The sequence below is a fragment of the Lithobates pipiens genome, unplaced genomic scaffold (assembly GCF_037356315.1).
Source record: "Lithobates pipiens isolate NorthernLeopardFrog02 unplaced genomic scaffold, aLitPip1_a1.2 Scaffold_18, whole genome shotgun sequence".
Taxonomy (NCBI): domain Eukaryota; kingdom Metazoa; phylum Chordata; class Amphibia; order Anura; family Ranidae; genus Lithobates; species Lithobates pipiens.
Genome location: NW_027507758.1, coordinates 472,496,995 through 472,524,713, shown reverse-complemented (window position 1 = coordinate 472,524,713; position 27,719 = coordinate 472,496,995). Strand labels below are relative to the sequence as shown.

Sequence of the window (27,719 nt, the reverse complement as noted above, 5' to 3'; positions counted from 1 at the left end):
ATTTTGCCTCCCATTAACTCAGATTGAGAATATATGTCTGCAGAGATCACCAATAACGAACACCACATCTCTTGCATACTCTATGCTAACTCAAGCGTCACAGGCTGACAAAAATAAATTCAAAACAAAGTGGGAACGTGATCTCAAGACCAGCATATCTGAGGAGCAATGGACTAAGGCATGCGTTTTGGCACACAAGTGCTCCTTAAGCTCCAAATATCAGGAAATATCCTATAAAATTCTAGCTCAATGGTATATTACACCACAAAAAAACAGGAGATGGTCTACATCCGCCTCAGACACATGCTGGAGATGTAAAACACACACAGGCACCTTCATGCACATATGGTGGGAATGCCCGCTAATACGAACCTATTGGGAAGCAATCAGATCCTGGGTAAAACACATAACAGAAACTCGCCTGGAACTGAATGCGGCCACATGCTTGATCAATCTGGTCCCCATCAATTTAAGCCGTTACAAAAAATCGTTGACCAGACACCTACTCACGGCCGCTAAAACACCAATACCAATTCACTGGAAAACAACCAAAGCCCCGGGCATTACAGACTGGCTTAATAGTGTACAATATATCTAAAAGATGGAGGCGATTGTGGCAACCAAACATGAAAATAGCACAAATTTTAACAAAACATGGCAACCATGGCTGGCCTTCACACTCTCCCCCAAATTCCGTACACTTAAAGATTAAACTCTTCAGCATCTTTTGACCCTCAACATGGTGGGAGCAAGGCTTAGACCGGCATAGAGCATCTATAACAAACGGAGTTATATACAATAGCAAAGGGCTGATCACACCCCACACTCCCCTCCCCTTACCCCCTACCACACCCCCCCCCCCCCCATACCCTCCACTCTATTCTCACCCATCCCCAAATATTGTACGCTACTTACCGTCTTCAATTGTGTACTCACCCCAACTTAGTCACTAACCTAATCAGAACACAATGGAGATGTATTTATATGTTTTTATTGTTTACAGATTGACTGCAATGATACGTGTATTCAAACTTTGACTGTAAACCTGATTTTATTTTTAATAAAACCTTTGATTGAGGTACATTTTTTTTTTTTTTTTTTTTTTTTTTTATAACAGAGAGCTTGCCCTCTTATATAGGGAAGTTTACTTGTGTTGTTAATTTGTATATTTAATCATCCAGGTGACTGCTGGCTGACAACCTGTCATTGAAGTGTATGGTCTTGGTAGCGCCAGCTATCAGCTCACAGCTGTGAAACTATTCCTGCCCCTGTGATCTGCACTGTGGCTAAACGCCTAGGTGAATAGAGCCTAACACTGCTATCTGAAAGGACATTTTCTCATAATGGCACACAAATGGGACAGTCTGCTGAAAGGGGCAGCACAGTGACTAAGTGTTTAGTGCTTCCACCTGGCAAAACTGGGGTTGTCAGTTTGAATCCTAACGATGGCACTACCTGCCTGGAGTTTGTAAGTTCTCCCTGTGCCTGCATGGGTTTCCTCCAGGTATTCTGGCTTCTTTCCACACTCCAAAAGACATGCTAGTAGGTTAATTGGCTCCGGTCTAAACTAGCCCTAGTCAGTGTATGTACGAATGTGAATTAGGGACATTAGATTGTTAAAAAAAAAAAAAAAGGCAGGGACTGATGTGAATGTATAATATGTAAATAAATTAACAGCGCTATACAAGTACCTGTAGTAAAGAAGTTGTCACTTTACGATGTAAAGCAGCACTAGGTGGATAGGAATCAACAATGGACAGTCTAATAACAAGAAAGATTTAGACTGTTATCAGTTATTAGAGTCAACATGGATAAAGCTCAGTAAGAATCAACTGCCATCATTTTGTATGTTGTAGTCAACCACTTCCTTGTTTTGAGCTACTAAAAAGGGAAATCTATGAGCAATGAAAATCTTTGATAAAAACAAAACAGCAGCTTAGAAGACTCACTATAAATATCTCAGATTCACACTCCCAACAGCTGCTGTTTTATGGCTTGTAAAAAAACGCAGAATTTTGTTTTCTTAAAACATGCTTTCAGAATGACTGGAAAGTTGGCAAATGATCTGTGCAACGCCAACATACCTAAACAAAAAAAAAGGTAGACTTGGCATTACACTAGGAGCATTCATTGCAGCAAGTTAACACATTATTTGGTGACTGACCATGTCAGAAATGGTTATACGTTAAATTTCTCAAGATTTCCAATGATCCCTGTATTAAAAAAATAATAATAAATAATTACCTAAACTACAAATCTTGGGAAACTGCCAATGACAGACAGACAATATAATGAACTAGATATACTTAAAACTGAACTCCAGAAGAGGCAAACATTGTCTGAATACAAGAGGTGTGTGTACTCCTCCACAATGGTGTACTTTGTGTATTTCTTCCATATCTCTTTAATCCGGTGTGAAAACTTTGCCTCTGTGTAGAGCTCCCTGTAATAAAGACTGATCACTGCAGCTCTTACTCTGCATGCAAGGCGACTGGTCTGGTCTCCACCCCTCCTGTAGTTTTCTACAGGCAGCCTGTAGTGGGCAGAGTCTGCTGGATCCCTCCCACAGCTTTGTCCTAAGAACAGCCCATATACCGCCGATATCAGTGCTTATTTTACAAGGTAACAACTTGATCTGCAAAAGGCATTTGGTGCACATAGTAGATTTAGAGCCTGTGTTGCTATAGAGTAATGTATGCTAGAAGTTCATATATAGAGACCATTGGATCACTATAAACCTATTTAGACGAAGAGGTGATAAGGTACAGGCATACCCCACTTTTAAATACACAATGGGGTTTATTTACTAAAGCTGGAACGTGCAAAATCAGACTCACTTCTGCATAGAAACCAATGCGCTTCTAACCCCAGCTTGTTCAATTAAGCTTTGGTAATAAAACCTGGAAGCTCATTGGTTTCTATGCAGAAGTGAGCCTGATTTTGTATGTTCCAACTTTAGTAAATAGACCCCATTGTGCACTTAAAAGTGGGGTATGCCTGTACGTAAAAGAAATAAAACATAGCTTTTGCATTGTAAGCTTTTCTTATAAAAGCGCCTACCAAATAAGTGATACTTATGGTACTATAGGTTCAGGGACATCAGCAAGTATTCTGCATTCCAGGCATAAACCCCTGAATGCACGGGCCCCTGAACACAAGTGCCACATAGTACAGCATTCAGATTCATCCAGCTGCTGCACATTTCTCTGACAGGTGGCAGGGCTGGACGCTGCGCTAAAATGCAGATATTGCACTCACAGGAGCTACACATCCAGTGTGCAAGGGACCTAATTCTGCCTCAACATTTAGGCTTCCCATGCAACAGTCTTAATATGATTTTAAAAACACAACCCTTTCAATGGAAAAAAAAATAAAAATAAAAAAAAAGTTTAGTTGAGTGGGTACACCACTCGGATTCTGGTCCTGAATTATATATCTTTCCCCTTAAAAAGGAAAGTGATTAAAGAGATAAAAATATGTAAACCCATACACTGAGAAAGCATTTGTTTAAAACTCGTGAAAGTAAATATAAAGTTTTTGTTTGTTTTTATTCTGTTTTTTTTTTTGTTCTTTTTTTTTTTAAATAATACCCACTGATCCAGCCATCAAGTTCCTTTTTCAGACACTTCCAGTTATAGGGTTACAACTTTCTGTCCCCATCTTCCAACTCTGCTCCTGCATTGTACCACTGGCTTCTGATGAGACTACAAAAGCATTTCAACACACATTACATTACAGTTGTCACCCTCATCCCTGGAGCATGTAGACATGAAGTGGCTATAAAGGTAGAAATCAGATCATACAATATTACAAAGGAAGCTCTCATCCATTTGATAAAAAGGAAAAAAAAAAAAAAGTTGCATTTGAAGACATAAATGGTGCTTTAGGGAATATATAACAAGGTCATAATGACAACTGAGTGGTTCAATTGCCTTTGAGAGAAGGAGTGTGTAAATGTGAGGAATTAAAGAGACACTTATTTTATCACTGGAAAGAGCAGCATTCAATAGTGAAGAGTCAAGTGGTGCAGACAAGGATAACGCGCTGTTATTGTCGGTACGAAGCCAAGCTGGCAATAGAGACCAAAACAAACCCAGCTAAGTACAGCTTCATGACTACCGTTAAAAAGGAACAACGGAACAAAGGAACAATCTCACACAGATCCATCAAGGGAGATGATACTCTGAACTACTCTGAGACCATTCTCTGAACTAGGAATGCTTCTGCTGCAATTCCAGCTCCCTCCCATTTATGGAAGGATTTTAAAAAATTGTGTGTTTTTGTGACCTAGAGCCTGGCAGCCCTGGGCACACACATGTGACCATTATGCACAGATCTGACGCAGGTTTTCAATCAAAACAACACTCATGAAAAGTGGCTAATGTCACATTATATATCAATGCAGTGCTTAGCAGGATATTTATTAAAATCAACCTGCCATTTTATATTACCGTCTCATCGCTCCTGTTTAGCCTTCCTGTGTGGTAGGATTAAATCTCATACATGGTATACAGTTCCACGCAGTATGTGCTCACAGCCTGTTTAATCTATCCACCCAGTCTAAACCATCTTTAAATTACATTTTATTACTGCTTACATTAGGTCTGTGTTTAGGACATTCATGGGTTGCAGGCCACACAGGAAGCATGTACGAGGATGACAGCAAGTTTTGTGTATTGAAACATCTAGTTTAAAATGCTTGTTTGCCCTGGACATTGAACTGCACTCCGCAGGCACAAACGTTCCTCCTCTGCAACAACGGGACAAGATCCCATGCCATCACTGACATCTTGGCCTAATCTTTGGCAATCTTAGGTTGGTTTGCCCAGAATGACAACTCCTCCTTCAATGTACAAGGTAAACTCGGGGGGGGGGGGGGGAGAAGAGAGACACGATCCTTGCAGTGGGGGCTCCCTCATACTGCAGGTGTTATATGCTTGTTTTTGTCAAAACTTATCTTTGAAAAGATAAGTTCACCTTTCAGAACATGTTACACCTGTATTTGGGTAAACAAGTTCCAGCTCCTGCATCCTCTCCGCCCTGCTTCAGTGTGACAGTGGGCAAGGGATTTTCTCCCCACACCCACTGTCACAATTCAAAAACAGCACGGCAGTGTGGGACTCCTCTCACACGGACAGTCATTCATTCAGTTTCCTGCAAATGAATAGATTACCACTACCTACAGCCATGGCGGCTGACGGCTTGTAGTCCTGAAAGAACTATGAGGGCACTGATGAGCACCCCCCGTAGTTCATTCACAAGCCCGGCAGCCTGACCTTGTACCCCCGTTCCACGGATTGCCGGTTCAATGCTTTCCAGGTATCTGCATGCAAAAAAAATAAATAAATGCACATTTCTTTTCTACAAAAATACATGCATTTATTTTTTCCTAAAAGGTGAACTTATCCTTTAAAATAAGGTTTTTATTTGCCTTATCCTTCGCTCTTAGACTCCCTCTTTGTGCAGCCGTTATCCCAAGGAACAAGGCAACAACATACATAAACAAAAAAAAAAATAAAATGGGTCAGCCAATTAAGTCAAAGTAAGAAAAAAATAAAATAAAAAATATTGTATGTATATACGTGTGTGTGCATACTTTTTTTTTCTATACACACACCCCTTCCCAAAGGCACCCCTGAAAGTTCTAATTGCATAAGCCCCTATTAACACAAGGGTTTTTCTGCTAGTTTTCCTACACAGGATGACATTCTTTCCAACTGTGCCTATTCATACTTGTATGCGCAGTTGCCCAACACTCAAAAAAATTTTTTTTTATCACATAAGATATATACACACACACTTTCAAAAATGGGATCATTTTAGGGGTGTTATATGTAGTCCCAGAGGGCACAGATGTGAACAAAGCCTAAGAGGTAAGGTGAGACCACATGTGTGATCTCCTCTATGTATGTTATGGTCTTTGTTTCTACACTGCTAAAAAAAATAAAAAAAAATAAATAAAAAAAAAAGGAAAGGAACTGTTGCACTATCAAAACAATTTCTCTGATTGAAAAAGAAATCCTGTGTGACAGCTGTAGTCATAGCAAGTGACTGGTGTGAAGTCTGTAGCTCCTATCAATATACTTTAACCAGCACAAGAAGGCTTATTATTCCCTTTGAAGAACATTCTAAAATTCTTGTTACACCTACAGCCAAACAGGCTCTAGTTAGAATGATCAAGAACCCAAATAAACATGTGCGTTTGTTTTAAGGCCCCTTTCACACATGCGGATGATATGTCCGTATTTCATCCATCCGTTTGCGGATGAAATACGGACATCCATTCATCCCTATGGGATAGCGGGTGTCTGCGGATGAGCATCCGCAGACACCCGCTATTGTCCGCCTCCGCAAATGTCCGATTCTGCAGACGGAGGAAAATCCTATTTTTCTGTCCGTCTGCAGAGCGGATCGGATGAACACGGACACACGGTCCGTGCTCGTCCGATCCCCATAGAGGAGAGCGGAGAGCTGACAGGGCGGTCCCCGCACAGTGTGCGGAGACCGCCCTGTCCGCAGCCGGCTCAGCGGGGACAACGGAGCGATCCCCGCTGAGCGAGCGGATCATCACGGGGCGGATCATTACTGATCCGCCCCGTGTGAAAGGGGCCTATAATTTTGGAGCTCATTTACAAACTACAGCCCACTTCCATTAATTGATCCATATGCAGACATTTTCAAGAACTGTAAAGGGAATATAGGGAAGGTAAAAAAAAAAAAAAAAAAAACACATTTTAACACGCCGCAACAAAACGGAGCCAAAAACCCCTGCCATAGCTTTTGCAAAGCGTTACCATAGACTTGAATGGGAGGTGTTGAGAGGCTTCAAACGCCTCCCAACTCGACATGAGGCTTTAACGCTAGCACTTAGTGTGAACAGCACAACGTACTGTCTATTCTATCTTGTGCATAGGTGTTTGAGGGGCATTTTAATGCGGTGATGGTATTTCTATGCACCTTTCAGGACAGCACCTTGGAAAGAGTGTAGCTCCACCTCTTAACAGGAAACACTGCGGACAACACCCCTTTAAAATCGGCTTCTTCCACCATGCCATCAGTTGTTACGGAGAATTCCTCCGACATGCTGGAAGATATAAAACAATTACCGAGCCCAACGAGTATAAACTATACATGATAACCTAGGGAGGAAAGTAGGCTGCTGTCCTGAAAGGCTCGTAGAAATACAGTCACCGGTAAGTCTAACTAAGGTTTTTCCCCTTCGCCTTTCAGGACAGCACCTTGGGAGATAACTGAACTTGCTTTAGGGTGGGACCACTGCTTGTAAAACCTTCCTGCCGAAGGACTGGTCTGACGCTGACAGTAGATCCAACCTGTAGTGCCTTATGAAGGTTGAAAAACTGGACCACGTGGCAGCCTTCTATATCTGATCTGATGATGCTCGGCCCTCTCTGCTCACGAAGCTGCCACTGCCCGTATAGAGTGAGGCAATATTCCATCCAGAAGTTCTAACCCCAAGGACAGGTACGCTTCTTTAATAGTCTGTTTTAACCAGCTTCCTAGGGTACTTTTGGAAGCGTTATCCCCTTTGTGACTTCCTTCCATTAGGACAAAAATAGAAGATGACTTTCTGAAATTCTTTGTTACTGCCAAATACTTTAAGAGGCACCTTCTGACGTCCAGAGTGAAAATGGACGGCTTCTTATACTGGACCAAAGGGCATGGGACAAAAAGTAGGAGTATGATCTCCTGTGTGTGGTGAAAAACCAAAAGACACCTTAGGTAGGAATGCTGGATCTGTCCTCAACACTATCCTGTCTGCTAGACATCTCATCAAGGGCTCCTTGATTGATAACGCCTGCATTTTGCTGATTCTATGTGCATCATTGCACACAGGAGAATTGTTTTAAGGGTCAGGAATCTTAAAGATGTATCTTCTAGCGGTTCGAAAGGAGATTTAGTGAGTTCCTGGCCTAATTTTTGCCACAGCCTTAAAAAAAAAAAAAAAAAAATATAAAATATATATCCCCCACCAAAAAACAAAAACAAAAAAAAAAAACGCAGCTACCTGCATCTTGAGAGTACTTGCTGCTAAACCTTTTTCCAATTCTTCCTGGAGAAATTCTAAAACTGAATTGGTGCTAACAAAATTAAAGTTCTTGCTGGAACACCAGGAATTGTAACACTTCCAGACTTTGAAGTAAAATAGCCCTGGTGACCCTTTTCCTACTTGCTAGAAGGGTGTTTTTCCGATAGCTCCCTTCGCACTTTATAGATCGGTACAGAATCTGATGAAATTTCCCAGATAGTTTCTTGATCAGGACTTATGAAATATAGGAGATGTAGAGGGGTCTAAAGAGCACCCCTCTACACCCCCCCCCCTTCGAAGATTCCGGGGTCTTTTCTGGGTCTGATCTTTTTCTTTATGGGCTTGCTGAAAATTCTTCCTTTGCTGTACCACTCTTTTTCTGCAGAAAAGCTTTCTTCTTGTCTGCTGTTCTATCAAGGACAGTCTCTAAATCTGGCTCAAACATAAGATCTCATGTAAAAGGGAATTCCGCACAACTTTACCTTTGAAGCAGAGTCCCCAGACCAGGTCTTAAGCCAAAGAGCCCTCCTGGCTGAATTAACTAGGGCTGAAGATCTGGCCGACATCCTGATGGATTCCTCCGTGGCTTCTGCCATGTATTTGACCAGTCTTAAAAAGGGTAGGAAAGGACTCTAGCAAATCTTTCCTAGAGGTGCCTGCCACATGGCCTTTAAGCGGTCCAGCCAGCATTCCATGTTTCTGGCTACTACTGTAGTGGCCATCGCCAGCTGTAGGTTAGATAAGTACCAGTCCCAATAGTTCATCTGCTCTTTTGTCCATGGCGTCCAAGTACGCCCATGCCCTCAAATGCTAGATCGGTCTGTCTAGACACTTGGGAAAAGGCAGCATACATTTTTGGTCTTTTATTCCACATCAATGCTTCATCCTCCTCAAATTTTACTTTTGAGGGCTCTAGAAAGAGAAAAAAAAAGAGAAAAAAAAAAAAAACACACAACCCTGTCCTTTTTCTGGATCTTCCATTCTTTCTTAACCACTTCAGACCCAGAGCATTTGGCTGGCCAAGGACCAGAGCACTTTTTTGCGATTTGGCACTGGGTTGCTTTAACTGACAATTGCGGTCGTGCGACGTGGCTCCCAAACAGAATTGATGTCTTTTGTTTCCTCCATAGAGCTTTCTTTTGGTGCCATTTGATCACCTCTGCAGTTTTTATTTTTTGCGCTATAAACAAAAAAAAAAAAAAAAAAAAACAGCATTTCTTACTACTTACTTATATATATATATCCCCTCGGTTTAGGTCGATACATAGTCTTCTACACATTTTTGGTTAAAATAAATCACAATAAGCATTACTGTTTGGTTTGCGCAAAAAAGTTATAGCGTCTACAAAATAGGGGATAGTTTTATGGCATTTTTTAATTTTTTTTACTAGTAATGGCGGCGAGCAGCGATTTTTATCATGACTGCAACATTATGGTGGGCACATCGGACGCTTTTGGCACTATTTTGGGACCATTCACACTTATACAGTGATCAGTGCGATTAAAAATGCATTGATTACTGTGTAAATTTGGCTGGTAGTGAAAGGGTTAACCACTAGGTGGCGCTGCAGGGGTTAAGTGTGTTCTAGGGAGTGATTGCAACAGTGTGTGTGTGTGTGTGTGTGTGAGTGTGTGTGTGAGTGAGAGAGAGAGAGACACTACACTGATCACTGCTCCTGATTACAGGCAGGTGGCGCTGCAGGGGTTAAGTGTGTCCTAGGGAGTGATTACAGGCAGCAGTGATCAATGACAGTGTCACTAGGCAGAACATTGTTTACATCAGCATATCCCCATTCTTCCTCTCCGTGAGGAGATCGGATATCCCCGCTGACAGAGTCTGCAGGACCCAAGGTCATACTCTTAGAGCTCGCGGCGGGCACATGTGACTACTAGCCAAGCCTTGCGAGATTTCGCGCAGCGGAGCCAACCTGCCGCAGTAATACTGCGGCGGCTGGTACGCAAGCGGTTAAATTGTATCGGTCAGAACTTTATGGACAGGAAAAAAAAAAAAAACATTTTGTCTCCTCTAGCCCCTGTTACATTTTGCTATGCAATGACAGCTGGGCCTTCTCTTCTTGAATTTCCAAAGTGGTATAGACCGCTTTTAGTAAGTCGTCCACCTCTTCTAGCGTTAGTTTATATCTAGACATTCTCATCTCCTCTTCCCCCTCCATCTTCCTCAGAGTCAATTGTTGAGGGGGGGGAATACTCTCTCTTCCCTCGGACTCACTTAAAATTAGTCTTGAAGTGGTAGGAGGAAGACTGGACTAGGAGCTCTGTTACTGCCTGGAATTCTGGCCCGGTTTCTTCATAAGGGGCCATACAAAAAAAAACATACCTCTATTAGGGCTAGATACTACTGTAGAGAGACAAAGAAACAGTGCCCAAAGCATACTGCCCACCGTGCCCCAGAGTCTCCCTCCATGCTGAACTGCTAACGGACCGTGTCATCCTAGCAGACAGCTGCAGGCTCTTACCATCACGCATACAACCACCCAGTGAAGAAAGGAAAGAGGTGCCTCTGCACCTCTCCAACCTGGGCCTGGCTGGGAGCCTGGGCATCTGCCATTGCTGCCGACGACTCAGTCTCCTCCACCACGAGCGCCGCAGCAGCCACCTATGTGCTCCTTAAATGAAGCTCCTCTGGCGTCCATCGCTCAGGAGCGGAAGTCCCAGCTAGATGACCTGCCCCTTTCTCCTGCGTTCCAGCAGCCGAAACCATGAGCTGCTACTCCCCACCAGAAGTCTCTGCCCCCCGGGAATATCATCACCCACCGTCATCGAGAACTCGGCACCGACATGCCATCACCTGGCATGCACGCTCCATCTGAGCACACCCATGGCCCCCCCAAGCTCCCGGGGCGGACAATCACCAGCGGACCCTTACTCCTGCGAGCTTGCAAAAGGAACGGGTACCGGAGCTACCCCCCTCATGTGGGAGAAAGCAGGTCTGATGACTGAACAACAAAACAAACAACAAACACACACACCAAAAAAAAAAAAAAAAAAAAAAAAAAAAAAAGGGTACTGCCAAAACCCCCTCCTTGGATAAAGCGCAGCCCTTCTGGTTCCCCTGCAGTGCTTCCACCATGGCTGAGGAAACACTAAAACTGATCACATGGTGGAAGCAGCCGATTTTAAAAAGGGGTTTTGTCGGCAGCATTTCCTGTTAAGAGGTAGAGCTACGCCCTCTCCAAGGTGCTGTCCTGAAAGGTGAAGGGAGAAAACTGAACACATTGTATAATGCATACGCGCGCACGCACACACACACACACACAATCAATGGGGCACTATACCTCCTACGGATATCAAAAAGGGGTACTATTTCTCCCATCACAACCAATAATGGGGCCATGCTTTCTTCCACTGACCACAGGCCAAAGCCTGAAGGACACCCAAAGCCTGAAGGACAAAAAATTGTCTCTTTGCTTAAAAAGTTTGGAGACCCCTGCTCTAGAAAGCATTGGATATTTTCTGACTGACATTTGTAATTTTTTGATTGAAATAACAATGACAAGAGCAAAAGTGGAGCTGCTGACCATAGCAGCCAGTCTTTATCTTTCAAGAGAAGCAAAAAAATCTGACTGGTGCCAAGGGCAAAACGCTCACATTTTCTTTTGTTTGCTTTAGTCCAGACACATTTCCAGAAAAGAGCTATAAAATTTTGCAAGACATATTCTAGGGAATGTACCACTATAAAACAAAAAAAAACAAAAAATAAGAACTCAAATCAAAGACCTTGCCAATTACAGCATAGATGCAGCAAGAAAAAAAACTGTCCATACTGATCCAGCTGGACTGTACATTTGGATGAAAAATCAGCACATCATCCTATTAGCAGACAAAATATCATGGCAGGTGCCAGGCTCCTCATTTGGCGCAGCATCTGTGTCACCCTGTCCTTCTGCCAATCGCCTACACTCGCACACAATGCAGGCAATACAGAGATTCTTGTTTAAATTCCACTCATGTTTTGGGTAGCTGACCCAAGAACTCTGAGCTGTAGATCTTAGTGGCCGACTTCTGTAACACATGCTCTGCGACACTGGCATCTATCAGTCTACTGAACATGGCGCTCACAAAGGAGGACTGCCTGCATTGCCCATGGCAACAACTCCTTTCTTTCAGATTGTTAAGTTTTGGAGACATTCTTCGTGTTGATTTATGCAATATACAGTGGTTTAATGACGCTTTACTGAAAACTAATATGACTTTCCAATATGTTCATTTGAACAACAAGACCTAAAAAGGGCAGTCAGATGTGTAGTAATGCTGAGGTTTATTTATTTACTAAATCTAGAGGGTGCAAAATTAGTCACATAGAGAAACCCATCAGCTTCTAACCTCAGCTTGTTCAATTAAGCTTTGGCAATAAAACCTGGAAGCCGATTGGTTTCTCTGCAGAAGTGTGACTAATTTTGCACTATCTAGCTTTAGTAAATAAACCCGGCTGTATCTAGGGACGATGTGCTCAAAAGTGAGTGAGTAAGAGAGTGAGACAGAAGGATATGTTGTAATTATCAAACCATCGATAGACAATATTGTAACCCTTTGGTACATCCAAGGGTGCAAAGTAATAAAAAAAAAAAAAAATCAATAGAACAAGTGTGTATAAACACCTTTCCACATTTCAGTGATTCCAAGTAGATTGCAGATTTTTCCAGCATCAGCAAATAATTCAGATGCAAGAAAACGGGTTTTCTGTGGGGCTTTTTCACACCGAGAAGCTGTAATGGGAATCGCTGAAAAAAAAAAAAAAAAAAAATTCCCGCACGCAGCATTTTTAGAATAATTCCACCTCAAAGTATTTGACCATGACAATGTTTAAGACACTTGTTTTAAAGTGGGTGTAAACCCATTTATAAAAAATAAAGACACCTACAAAGGCATAATGCATACTAGCTCTTTATGTAATACTCACCCGAGATCGAAGCCCTCAGGGCGGTGCCCATACACCACTTCGGCAGCCAACATCACTCTGGGGGTTACTTCCGGATATCACGACTTTGGCGCTGTGATTACAAACAAGATAGGGTCTGTAGGCTTGTTCTTAAGGCGAATTTGTTTGTAAAAATCAGAACTGATAAATTTTTTAAGTATAGCGCCAGCCAAAAAAAAGCTTTTTGGATAGCATAGGGAAGGGTCAACACCCCTGTATCATTTGTTTGGCTGTCTGTGCACCTGTTCAGAAGATTTCACCTCACTTTCTGTGCCAAGGATTGGTGATAAAGCTTCAGTGGAGACACATTTTTCCCCACGATAACTAATAGCCCTTTCACACTGGGGAGTTTTTCCAGGTGCTTTTTGGCTAAAAATAGCGCCTGAAAAACAGCTCTCCTGCAGTCTCAGCGTGAAAGCCTGAGTGCTTTCACACTGAGGCTGGTAGGACATAAACAAAAAAAAAAAAAAAAAAACACTCCTGCAAGCAGCATCTTTGGAGCAGTGAAGGAGCGGTGTATACACTGCTTCTGCCCATTGAAATGAATGGGAAGTGGTGTTTTGCAGGTTGTTTTAACCCTTTTTCGGCAGCTAGCAGGGGGGAGGGGGGTTTAAAAGCGCCCCGCTAGCAGCCAAAAACCTCTGCAAAAAAAAAAGGTGAAAAAATAGCGACGCTTTACTGCTGACGCCGCAGATGCCCCAGTGTGAAAGCAGCCTTACAGGAGTAAGCATTTAGAGATGTTAAAAAAATAAAAATAAAAAAAAGCTCCACCAACCAACCAAACAAAACCAGTGCCAGTGTGTCTAGGAGCAGTGGCATTTTGGCAGAAAGAGTGTTTTACATGTCTAAGGCAGATCAACACTAGGCACATTTAGGGCTTGGGCGTGAATTCATTTCAGTGACCAGAAAATTCATGTCATTGGCCAGAGTATTATAAACCCCCAAGCACTTGACACTCCAAAATGCACCCAAACACGTTACATGCATTTATACAAGTCAAGCGTGGTTTTTTTTTTCTTTATGCCAAAACACTGCTGCCTGGAAGAAAATCGAGATAGCAAAAATATCCAGTATGCACGAGGCTTAATGCAGTTTCCTATGATGGTGTAACAGTGTTGCCCTGCTCGTAAGTTGTGCCTAGTTGCGCTACAGCAGGGTGACGCGTTGCAGGAGTCGCTACTATCAGCATTGTCATTGCTAATTCACAAGTCTGTAACTTGTCAGCATGCACCTGGCCACACTTAGCCCTGGTCACTGCTTTCTGTATATGCAGATCTAACACTGTGGCTGAAACCCTCCCACTGTGAGCTGCAGTTCCTGGGACTGGCAGCATGTGAGACAAATGAAGGGCAAATTTGGCTCAGTCAAGGAAGGGAAAGGAAATCTGAGACTGTCATACTGCAGCATTTTAATCAGCATTACATACTACTTGTGTAGCTTATGCCATGGAGAGCTACTGTTTCCATCCAGCTCCGCCAATCAGCTCTGAGCTCATAGAGATGGAAGTATGCAGAGTGCATTGACAGCCATCCAAACATCCATCCACGGATCCAGTCCTGTTTGAGTGAATTAAACAGACCGCCGATATCAAACCAGTGAAAGGCACACTGTTAACCCATTACCTTCCGGGAAGTGAATTACCTACAGGAATTCCCATAGAAGCAATATGGTGAAGGATTTATCTGGGATTTTGATCTTCAGAGATTTGGTGTTCAACATTTTGTACGAACGGATCAGCCACTATCCCACACCCTGCTTTGTATAATTAAAACACACGTGGAACTTTTTATCTTTAGTTTTGTATGTATAGTTATTTATGCCCTTGCTTTGTAATGTCATCAAAGCCACAGAAACTGTTGTAAACAAATCAAAATGGATGCAAAAACGGGTACATTAACAGATGTAAATGTAACGGAAGACAAATAGACAAATGAACTGAGATTTACATCGGATGAAGAGAAGACGGATGAACCAATTGATACGTTTTCAATGTGGCTAAACTGGCCACATTGAAAAAATTGAATAAGCTGCAGTTAGAAGCTGATTGACTACCATGCACAGCCGCATCAGTTTTACTAAAACTACCCCCATGTGTCTGTTTGGTTCCATTACCATTGAAGTGGATTTTCCGCAGCAAACAAAAAAAGGTCCCGTTTTTTCCCGCCAAGCTAGAAGCTCGAAAATGGAGAGCATGCACTCTAGCCCATTGCAAATATTTTTGGGAAGTTGAGGTTTAAGTTTTCTGTGTGCCCCAATGGGGTCTGGCATGTATGCAGTGTGTAAAAAAGCCAGTTACTGCCCCAAAAGTGATTTCTGTTTCTTCAGAATATGTAAATACTTCAGTGTGCATAATATGGGCACATAAAAATGCAACAAAACACACCCAACCATGGAATGGGCTAGCAGTTATGTGTAATAGTAACATGTATCCTATTGACCCAGTCCTGTGCAGCATGCAAGCCACTGGAGGAATGGAAATATCCAAAACAGAAACACCAAATGCCCCTTTCACGTGTGCAGACTGTTTAGATCTGATGATATTTAGGCCTCATGTACACAGGCCATTTAAAAAAAACATGCTGCAAAGCCACTACCAACCCCAGGAAAAAGCAGCTGTAGCCGCGTGTGTCTGCTTCCATTCAAAATCAACGGTTCCCCATGAGAGCCATCTACTCACTAGACTTTCAGCCCATTGATTTGAATAGAAGTCGCATCCAAGTGAGATCATCATGAGCCGACTTGTGCTCTGAGGATCTTGAAGGGGAACCCCCACGCCAAAAGGCCCCTTTCCCACAACCCTGGCTGGTGGTTGTGGGGAGGGAGTCTGCGGGCAGGGAGGCCAATTGGAATCTGGAAGCCCCCTTTAAGATGAAGAGCGGCAACAAGAGTGGTTGTTCCTCGGGCCAAGCCTCTTTACACGTAGCTAGGCCCAGGGACGTTTTTAAGGCAGGGCAAAAGGGGCAGCTGCCCTGGGCCCTGTTATTGTTGTGGGGCCCAAAGCAGCTGCCTCATACTTGCCAACCATTCCAGTTTAAATTCCCTTGTCCTTTGAAGTTTTAGTCCTGTGCTGTGTCCCGATATCTCAGTGTGAAGTGCTGCTACTAATGCTGCCCAGCTCGTCCCTATTGTTGTGCATGTATGACTCACCTGCAGACAGTGTTTACATGTAAATAACCTTCATTCATATGTAAATAAAAGGGGACATTCATATACATCATGCCCCCCTGCAGTGAGGAGAAGACGTGCTGTAACCTATAGGAACCAATGAGCAGTATTACTGTACAGTAATCTCTAGCAACTAATCAACAAGCAGAACTCATGTGCTGTAACCTCTAGCAACTAATCAGTGAGCCGTAATGTGTGTTGTAACCTCTAGCAACCAGTCAGTAAGCAGTAATGATATGCTGTAACCTCTGGCAACCAATTGCAATCGCTGCCCGATCTGATACAGTAAACTGATTTTAAGTCTAGCTGATATTTATTGTATGTCTCAGAGAAGGTGGAGAGCGAAATTGCATGGGGGAGGGAGGGAGGGAGGGAGGGAGGGAGGGAGGGAGGGAGCCCCCCCCCCCCCCCCCCCAAAAAAAAATGTTTGCCCTGGGTCCAGTCAATGTTAAAGACGGCCCTGGGTAGGCCTATACCTTAGCAGCTGCTCCACAAACCCACCCATCCAGGCCGCAGCACAGGTGGAAAAGAACTCTGATCACCTGACCCTCTCTAGACTATCCCAGCAGCCTCAACGGCCAATGAAACTCCCGCTAATTGGTCGAGAAAAGCATATTTACTCATACCCTGAATTCACTGTAATCCATCATCCGAATGCCAAAGGCAACAGTGCCACCTATTGACAGAAGACAGAAATCACAGTTAAACTCAAGCTTAGGAGAAAAACATTTGATCAAGACTACAAAGTAGCCAGGCTAGTTACCACCTAGCACCACTAGATTTAATAGCAGCCCTGTTTAGGACAAGGGTGCTACATACACAAGATAAAATTGAGGCACGTTCATGGTATATGAAGATATATAAAAAAAAAAAAAAAAAAAAAAAAAAAAAAAGTTTGCCCCCTCAGTTTAGGCCTATACGTATTCTTCTACGTATTTTTGTTAGAAAGCGTCTACAAAATAGGGGATAGTTTTATGGCATTTTTTTTTTTTTACTAGTAATGGCGGCGATCAGTGTTTTTTATTGTGACTGCGACATGGCAGACACATCGGACAATTTTGACACATTTTTGAGATCACTGGCATTAATACATCGATCAATGCTAAAGAATTGCATTGATTACTGTAAAAATGTCACTGGCAGTGAAGGGGTTAAACCACTAGGTGGCACTGTAGGGATTAAGTGTGTCCTAGGGAGTGATTCTAACTGGGGGGGGGGTGCTGTGTGTGACATTACTGATCACCGCTCCCGATTACAGGGAGCGGTGATCAGTGTCATTACGGAGAATGGGGAGATGCTCGTTTACATTAGCATCACCCTGTTTTTCCTCATTGTGAGACAATCGCGGGTATGCCCGCGGGACTCGCAGTCATGTAGCTCCCAGCAGGCGCGCACATACCCACAAGCCACCTCTTAAAAAGGGCAACGCACAGGTACGTTAATCTGCCTGTACATGCCCTTCTGCCGCAATATATCTGCGTGAAGCGGTCGGGAAGCAGTTAAGCTGAAAATGCAGCAGAATAGGTCTACCTATGTCTTGGCCACAATGCTTGCATTATGGTGCAGTAAAAGTGATCTTCCCTGTTGCGTTTGCTGGGCAACCAGTGACAAGGCATTATAGTATAACTCCTTAAACCCTGCACCAGCACACTGCAGTCACATGCAGTGCTGGCAGAGGGTTTAATACAGCCGTTTTCAACGAGGGTGCCTTGGCAAAATGTCTAAAAATTGCCAAAAATTGTATACAAGCCAACCTTTCAGTTATACAAAGTCACTGGTTTTCAAATTTAAAGGGTGTGACGGGGGAAGAAACACTGGTTTTAAGGAGTTAAAAAAAGGTGAGGAGAGGGAATATAATATCTCCTCGCTGGCTGTCAAATTCTCTCTGAAGAGCGGTTCTTCACAAAATTGGTCTTCAGGAGGGCAACGAAAGTGTAAAGCCAGCCATGGACTGTTCAAATCTCAGCCAGTTCAGCAGGGACCAGCTGAGATTTGAACCATGTATGGGCAGGGTGGCTGTGCCCAAGTTGATTGATTAATCAACTTGGGTACAACCAGTCTGTTGGATTTTTCATGCGATTATTGACAGAAACTTGTATGGAGTAGAGAAGGTATTTTTTGTTGTCTGTACAGCATTACAAACATTTCCCTTGACATTCCATCCCAGAAGTTAGAGGAATTTTCCTCTTAGACAGTTGCCCCCTGAACAGTTATGAGCGCTAGAAGATTTCTTCTCACCTCTTGCTCTGGAGACAAATGTAAAATGTTGGATTTACCCTCACCTTACTTTCTTCCGGTGACAATGGTCAGTAGGATAAACAGAGGGGTGACTCTCCCCAATGAGAACGCCAATAAACTACTGGTCTAGCCCAGCCTCTTAACCAGGCTTTATCCAGGAGGTTGCTAGGGGTTCCTGAAGAAAAAAACAAACACCACACACACACACACACACACACACACACACACACAATGTCTGCCTCTCAGATGAGTAACCATTGACAATGATCTTTTTAGCTACCTGTAGGAGGGTAAAAAAAAAAAAAAAAAAAAAAAAAAATAAAAAAACAAACACTGACCAGATTCCCCCATCCACGAACTTGATGTGGATGCAGTGGATGTTATTTCCCCCCCCCCCCCCAGCACAATACAGTAAACAATGAGGAAGTTTTCAGCAGCTTTAGTGGCAATACAGGTGTGTAAAATATTGCAGGAAAAAATAAAAAAATAAACGAAAAAAAAAAACCACCACAACCTTTTAATAGTAGAAAGGTCAAGTCTGAGCATGTAGGCCCTCTACAAAATAATCTAGAGTGGGTGACTGGGGACAAAGAGAAGGCTAATCTATTAAATACTTTCTTCAGCTCTCTGTATACAAAGGAGCATGTCCATAATGGGGGTGGTAGTGACACAGCCCCAAACCCACAATGGCTCAAAAGAGATACGGTACAGAAATATTTGGACAGAATAAAGATGGATAAAGCACCTGGGCCTGCTGACATAGGACCCACGGATCCTAAAACAATTGAGCTCTGTAATTTCAAAGCCATTGTATCTAATTTTTAGGGACTCATTAATGACAGGAATAGTACCACTGGATTGGCGCAGGGCCAATGTGGTGCCTATATTTAAAAAGGGAACAAAGTCTTTACCAAGTAACTATAGACCTGTTAGTTTAACTTCTATAGTCGGGAATATACTGGAGAGATTAATAAAAGACCACATAGACGTGTTCTTGCAGGAAAAATATTTTAAGCAACAGACAGCATGGATTCATGAAAGACAGAAGTTGTCAGACAAACCTGATTTCTTTTTATGAGGTGGTAAGTAAAACCTTGGACAGAGGGGTGGCGGTGGACGTGGTGTACTTTCAAAAGCGTTTGACACAGTTCACCACACACGGCTCATGTGTAAGGTAAAGTCTACAGGTTTGGAAATATTAGTTTGTAAATGGAAAGAAAACTGGATAAAAGACAGAATTCAGAGAGTAGTGGTTAATTATTCTTACTCTGAATGGTCTAAGGTGATCAGTGGTGTACCCCAAGGTTCAGTGCTGGGACCATTGCTTTTTAATATCTTTATAAATGATATTGGGTCTGGGATCAAAAGTAACATTTCTGTCTTTGCAAATGACACCAAGCTATGCAGTGGAATAACGTCCTTACAGGATGTCTCCAATTTACAAGCAGACCTCAATGCTCTGTCTAATTGGGCGACTATGTGGCAGATGAGGTTTAATGTTGAGAAATGTAAGGTTATGCACTTGGGGGCTAAGAATATGCATGCATCATACATGCTAGGGGGAGTACAACTGGGGGGATCCATAGTGGAGAAGGATCTGGGGGTTTTGGTAGATCATAAGCTTAATAACAGCATGCAATGCCAAACTGCAGCTTCCAAAGTCCTTTCCTGTATTACGAGAGGTATGTACTCCAGAGAGAGAGATATCTTTTTGCCCCTGTACAAATCACTAGTAACACCTCATCTGGAATATGCCGTTCAGTTTTGGGCACCAGTTCTCAAAAAGGATATCAGGGAACTGAAGAAAGTGCAGAGAAGGGCAACCAAACTGATAAGAGGCATGGAGGAGCTCAGCTATGAGGAAAGATTAGAGGAACTGAATTTATTCACTCTTGATAAGAGAAGATTAAGGGGGGATATGATCAACATGTACAAATATATAAGGGGTCCATATAGTGAACTTGGTGTTGAGTTATTCACTTTACAGTCAACAAAGAGGACAAGGGGGCACTCTTTACGTCTAGAAGAAAAGATTTCATCTCCAAAATATGGAAAGGTTTCTTCACAGTAAGAGCTGTGAAAATGTGGAATAGACTCCCTGCAGAGGTGGTTCTGGCCAGCTCAGTGGATTGCTTTAAGAAAGGCCTGGATTATTTCCTAAATGTACATAAATATAACTGGGTACTAACATTTATAGGTAAAGTTGATCCAGGGAAAATCCGATTGCTTCCCGGGATCAGGAAGGAATTTTTTCCCCTGCTTTAGCAAAATTGGATCATGTTCTGCTGTTTTTTTTTTGCCTTCCTCTGGATCAACTGTGTGTATAGAATTGGGTATATGGGATTGCATATTATTAAAATCTTTTTTTTTGTGGTTGAACTGGATGGACTTGTGTCTTTTTTCAACCTGACTAACTATGCAACTATCTCACATACATTTTTTTGTAATATGTTGCAAATATTTTATCTTTGCACAGCCTAGGCATAAACTTTTTCTCACCAAGTACTGTTGGCCAGCCTTAGGCCTCATTAACCCTAGAGAGCCTGTGTTTTCTAAGTATAGGAGAGGTTCTCTGGGGAGTACAAAGAACGTATGCCTCCCAGATCACTTTATCCTGTGTTTAGGCGGTTCCTGCTTTAGAGCAAGCCAGGTTATCCATGTTTACATTAATATAGAACCATTTAGCGCTTCTAACCAGATTCTGGATGCACAGAATTCCATTCCATCTAAAAGCAACTATACTGAATAAGCCTAAATGCAGATAAAATGTCCAGTCTGAATGGATACTATTGAGAGATCATTACAAGCTTTTATTGTAAATGTTTAGAAACTTGCTCTAAATGCAGGTCTGACACTGCAAGTGTGAATGAGGCCTTGTGTAAGAAAAGCCCCAGCAGGTGTTTGGCACACAGCTCAACTGAAACTGGGCAGATCTTATGTTGTGTTTTATACATCCGCCAGTCTTACCACCTTTAACCACTTCAATGCAGGGTACTTTCAACCCCTTGCTGTCCAGGCCCATTTTCAGCTTTTAGTGCTGTCGCACTTTGAATGACAATTGCGCAGTCATACAACACTGTACCCAAATTTTTTTATAATTTTTTAAAACACAAATAGAGCTTTCTTTTGGTGGTATTTAACCTTTGCCGGGACTACGTCTATTGACGTCGTCCCGTGCACGAGCGGCCTGTGCACCCCCTGAGGGGCGTGCGCGGCGCGCTCTGTGATCGGCGAGTCTATGAAACTCGCCTGATCACGGATCCAAGCAAGGGGTCGATCCCGACCCCTTACCAAGTGATCAGCTGTCAGCCAATGACAGCTGATCATGTGATACAACGGAGCCGGTAATCGGCTATTATTCCTCCTCGCGCTAACAGCGCGAGGAGAAAAAAAAAAAAGAGCCGATCACCGGCGGCCGTGATCGGGACATCAGTCCCGATCATGGCCAGCCCTGCCAATGCCCACTTGCCCCCTGCCATTGCCACCTCATCAATAAATAAGTGCCCACAGTGCCACCCAGCTGTACCCGCAATCTGCCACAACGGTGCTGCACCCCAGTGCCACCTATCCGTGCCCATCAGTGTCATCTACCAGTGCCCATCAGTCCCATCTATCAATGGTACCCATCAGTGCCCCTTAGTGCCACCCATCCGTGCCATCTTATCTGTGTCCATCAGTGCCCACCAGTGCCGCCTATCAGTGCCCACCAGTGCCGCCTATCAGTGCCCACCAGTGCCGCCTATCAGTGCCCACCAGTGCCGCCTATCAGTGCCCACCAGTGCCGCCTCATCAGCGCACTTTAATGAAGGAGAAAAATGACCTGTTTGGAAAATGTTATAACAAAACTATTAAACATGATTTTTTTTATTTTGCATCTTTTTTTGTTTGTTTAGCAAAAAATAAAAACTCCCAGCTGTAATTAAATACGACCAAAAGAAAGCTCTATTTGTGGGAAAAAAATGATAAAAATTTAATTTGGGTAAAGTGTTGTATGGCTGCGCAATTGTCATTCAAAGTGCATCAGCGCTGAAAGCTGAAAATTGGTCTGGGCAGGAGGGGGGGTTTAAGTGCCCAGTAAGCAAGTGGTTAATCACCACTGGGTTTTTACTTTATTTTTTTTAAAGCAAAAAAGACGAGTAGAAGGAAGAAGTAGCTTTATGATCATATCAGTAAATTTTGGAAATAAGCTATTTTTCTCCTTCACAGATGTGGCGGCACTTATGAGGAAGCACTAATATGCCGTACTGATGGGCACTGCTAATCAGGGCTCTGATTATCATAGTGTATAGTATATGCTCACCCTCAGACAAATGCTACATCCATGTCAAAAATATAGATTTTTAAATTGTTTTTCCTTTTCGATTTCTTAAAATAGAACAGGCAGCAGAGGGCCCAGTTTAAAATATATATAAAAAAGGTACTGAAAAAGGGTTACTATAGCAACCACCCAGACTGTCATTTTTAAAAACCTGCAATAAGAAAAATGACAGCTAAAAATTGCCGAAAGCAACAAACTTAGCTTTCCTTTAAAACATTTTGAGGGAGTCTAATGGAAGGTCAGACAATTTAAGCACACAGCGATCACAGCGAGTTACCCATAATTAGCTACGGCTTTCTCCATCCATAGCACATATGCTTAGGAGAACAATTCCTTAACAGTTTCCTGGAAGGAATTAAAAGGATATCTATGGTCACAGTATACATTTTCATTATATAACATCAGCATTGTAATAGCAATACAGTCATCATTGACAGTCCAATACAAGCTTACTCGAAAAATCTCCTTTCCCGTTGTGAAGTTCTGCCTGCCGGCCATCTTTCTACAAATTCCTGGATTTCATATATGCTTTGCAGTTTCTCCTGTGCTGCTTACGTTCCATTTCTAAAGACTACATATCCCATGGTACCTTGCTGCCTGCAAGCTGCGATTCCTTTACCGACTCCGCCTCCTGAACCTCCTCAGCACCTTTCCTTAGCAGTTTTGCAGGTTCTATGAATTCTGCAACACAGCAATGCCTACTCACAGGACATAGTGAATACATTTTACAGATAGTAAATGTGTGGGGATAAATAAATCGATTTAAATCTTGAATCGAGTTGAGGTCAAATAGATTCAAATTCTCAGCAAATTTTATTTTTTTCTTTTCACCAGGACCGGCGCTGACACCGCTCCGTTCCAAAGGAGCTGCGGGCAGTAGTTTTTAGGCGAGGCCGCAGCTAGTTGTTAGGCAAGGCTTCAGCCTAGTCCACGAGGCCGGACGCCACGGACTAGGCCGAAGCCTCACCTATAAAAAAAAAAAAAAAAAAAAAAAAAAAAAAAAAAAAAAAATTATAATAATAAATTTCGCTGATTTTTTTTGGAGAAAATCATCCAGCTCTAAATCTTATATGCTATATTTCCCCACCTCCCAAAAGTGGAGTTACCCTTTAAGCTGACCATACGCTGCTTGAATTTCAGCCAATTCCTTCTGGCTCGCTCAAAATTCAAGAAGTGTACCAATCCGTATGACAAAAGTCAACCGCTCAATCAACTTGTCAGAGGAGCTAGAAAGTTGTTGAATCCAATCAGATGCAGCCAATATTTGTGCATTCTAAGGGCTGGTGCTGCAGGCTGTCAGAATACAATATCACAGCATGGGGACAACTGTCTTGCAGGCTGTCAGAATACAATATCACAGCATGGGGACAACTGTCTTGCAGGCTGTCAGAATACAATATCACAGCATGGGGACAACTGTCTTGCAGGCTGTCAGAATACAATAACACAGCATGGGGACAACTGTCTTGCAGGCTGTCAGAATACAATAACACAGCATGGGGACAACTGTCTTGCAGGCTGTCAGAATACAATAACACAGCATGGGGACAACTGTCTTGCAAGCTGGGAACAAACATATGAACGGCTAGAAGAAAGCCCAATTTTCTAATGCAAAAAAACAATCTGAACTTATCTTTCCTAAAATGTAAAGATCAGCACCATCATTGAGAAGTGGAGAGCACTCCCTATGTAGCTTCATTCTGTGCTGACACAGCACTTTCCAGCATGTCTCCAATGCCATAAATACAAATTCTCATAAGCACGCACGTGTCATTGTGCTGAGTAATTATGCCCATATGTGCAGACAGATACACACCAGGGTCACCCTAACACACCGTGGCCATAACCAGGTCAATGTGTATAAAAAATGGCAGGTGAAGCAGGTGCTGGTCTGTACAGAGGTCAGCCTGGTAGGAGACTACACAAATAAAGACTTTGGTCTACAGACACACGCCATTTCAGCTGCTATAACCAAAGTGAAAAACAACTTTACCAATTCATAAATCGTCCAACACAATAACCTCAGAACACCCTTCATAATCTGTCACATGACTATGCAGATTGGATACATATCACAGAGCTGCTGTCGATAAGATAAAGAAGGAGCAAAGACAACAGTTTTGGTGTAATAGTGTCATTTTTCTACACTGCCTTTTAATACAAAGAGGGCTTGATCATTACTCCCAAAGACAATAGGCACAGAACCTGGGGCACCTTAGATCTCCTTCACATGGCTGTTAGGTGCATTCACTGGATTCTAGGGGCAGATTCTTGCAGACGACATGCAAATAGCAGTGGCTGCTCAGCCTATAAACCAACGACAGGCTGACAGTGGCCACCACTGTTTGCTTGTAGCCACACACCAAGCGTTAAACCGTGGATGTCCAAGCCTGGATGCAGTCAGCTCCGTTCATCCACAGGTAAACGTTAGTGTGCAGCTACATGTGAACAATGGTGACCACTGTCAGCCTGGCATTGGTTTATACAGAGTGAGTGCCCACTGCTATTCACATAACCTGGTCATTCCCACTGCAAAATGATCTGCTGCTGGAATACAGATGTGAATTTTCACTTCAGCAGTCAAATTGGGATAACACACCTACTCTGTTAAACATTTCCATTCTAATAGATAGATCTATGTCTTGCCTAGCCTCCTTCTGTGTAATATTAAGAAGGGGGGGGGGGGGGGGGGGCACGTAGTAAGGTTTAAAGCTCAACTCTAGGAAGTAGTGAGGTGTTATGATCCCAGAGATGGGCATCACCCTAAATAACTCATCTGTACTGTGCAGGATCTGCATTATCAGTTGAAAACTATATATGTGCGTACTGTCTGTCCTAAGGCTTGAGTGGCACATTGGAAGTAAACTTCCTTTACTACCTTTTACTTATAGGTAAGCCTTATTATAAGCTTTCCTATAGGTAGTGTAAATATCTCCTAAACATATACAGTTTAGGAGAGATTTACATTACATGCAGGCAGTAACATCACTGGTGCATGCACACTGAAAGACGTGTCATTCCTTCAAATACCTGTGCCCTGACTGAACGGCAGCTCCTGCATGCATGCACGGGTGTGACATCATCGTGGCTCCAGCCAGTCACAGAGCTGGAGCCCACGAACCCAGAAGCAAGACAGGTGAAGATCGAAGGGGCTGCAGCACTGACATTGCGGAGCTGGAACAACTTTGTTTTCAAGGCAAGTTTCACATAATGTGCTAGTATGCAATGCATACTAGCACATTATGACTTTACCTTGCGGGGGGGGGGGGAAATGTCCAGCAATATACAACCGCTTTAATGCTATAAGTCCTTTATAAATCAGCTCCTACAAGGGCAAGAAATAGGGTTGCTCAAATTTGAGTGCAAAAGAAATAGGTTCACCTTCAGGAAGAAAAAATAATAATAATAAAATAAAATAAACCAACACACACACATACACACACACACACACACGTCTATATAGAATGAACAGTACATAACAAAGCTCCTCCTGTAAAATAGTGAAAGGGGCGCCCCCCCCCCCCATTACAGATGCAGCTGTTGGGGGCCCTGTTCAGCGATAAAGCTGGTCCTTGATACCCTTCAGCACATATAAAAACCTGTCATTTAATATAGTGCTGCATAGGATTTAATACATTTACATACAGCTGCCAAAGGACCGAGATCTTTTTTGATATCAGCCTCTATATAAAATCTCCTGCACAGTAGTACTTGACTGATAAAGGATGGAGCATCAATAAAAAGACAGCAATACTTTGCTACAGTGTACAGTTCTGTCCATCCAACACGGAAAGCTTCCGAAATGGAGAGAGCAGAGGGTTGATCTCATCAGCGTGCTGCTGAGCCTCCATTATTTATTAACAAGCTAGGCGTAGGTCCTAGACCAGGGGTTCTCAACCTTTTGAATAGCAAAGGCCACTTAGGTGATTCTGTACCTGGTTGAGTGGCACATGGAAATTAAATGGTTCAGAATTTCAAATAGCATAATGAACATTTTTCCTCCTGCAGTGGAGAAGCCAGTTTTCAGCGGTTGCAGGAGGAAAATGGAGGGGGGGGGAGGAAAAAAAAAAAAAAAAAAAAAAAAAATCGGTTCCTGTATATGCTGCTCCCGCAGCTCCTCCTGTCCAAGTGCTAAACAGAATGTGACAGGGAGGCCGCACGGGCTCCCTGGAGCATGGGGTGGGGGGGGGGGGGGGTCGCCATTGCAACCGCTGACATTACACCAGAGGTTGGGGGTGTGTGGGAAAAACGCATCTCAATTATGGGGTTTAACAGCCCCCCAAACCACAAATGTAAACGAGCCCTTACTATCCTGAGCCACTAAAAGCCTGCTTTCACATCAACGTGCTGCGGTTTACCTACACCGTGGGCCCAGCACAGTGCACCCGCGGCTTTCCTGCAGGTTAGCTGCACTTTGCCGCTAACTTCTATTATATCCTGCAGGTGTAATGCACAATCCGAAAGTGCACCAAACCCACAGAATATAATGAAAGTCTATGGCTCAGTGCAGCTAACCCCCAGGTGCACTGCACCCTTGGATCAGTGTGAAAGCAGTCTAAAATATTGTTAGCCAACATGCCCATTGCAAATCCTCAGTGTACATTTTGTCCTTTCCCCTTCCAGCTTTCTGTTGGCATCACTCTGTCTTAAGGCTGCTAGAAAGATCCCAGGTGAAGTGCACTTGGTATCACTCTGCCTGAGATAGGAGCCCACGCTATACAGGAAGCATTAGCTTATGAGGCTCTGCTCCCTCTGCAGCTGCCTGCTTCAGCCGCTGCCGGTTTAATGCACTCTATGGCCACATTCACACCTGTGCGTTTTGCAGCTTTAAGCTACAAAACGCTGAAGGGGAAAAAAAAAAAAATCATCGCCACTCCAAAATGCCTGAAGCCAGAAGCTCAAACAAGTTCCAGAACTTTTCTTTTAGGCAGATTTGGGCATTATTCTGCTTTTTACATTGGTGACCCTTTGACCTGTACAAAATCGGGCAACTTTCTGCCTGAAAATGCTAC

General features: G+C 43.1%; 1 protein-coding gene across 4 annotated transcripts in view; it reads right to left on the bottom strand.

Annotated features, from left to right (window-relative positions):
* The window catches only part of PIK3CB (phosphatidylinositol-4,5-bisphosphate 3-kinase catalytic subunit beta), a 252,409-nt gene that overhangs the window by 208,073 nt on the left and 16,617 nt on the right, over positions 1–27,719 (bottom strand). Inside the window, exon 2 of one of the 4 annotated variants that reach the window (XM_077488320.1) lies at positions 12,969–13,059. The exons of the other annotated variants lie outside the window; for them this stretch is intronic. The gene's annotated coding sequence lies outside the window, so the exon portion shown is untranslated. The remainder of the gene's footprint in view (positions 1–12,968; positions 13,060–27,719) is intronic. 4 annotated transcript variants of the gene reach the window in all.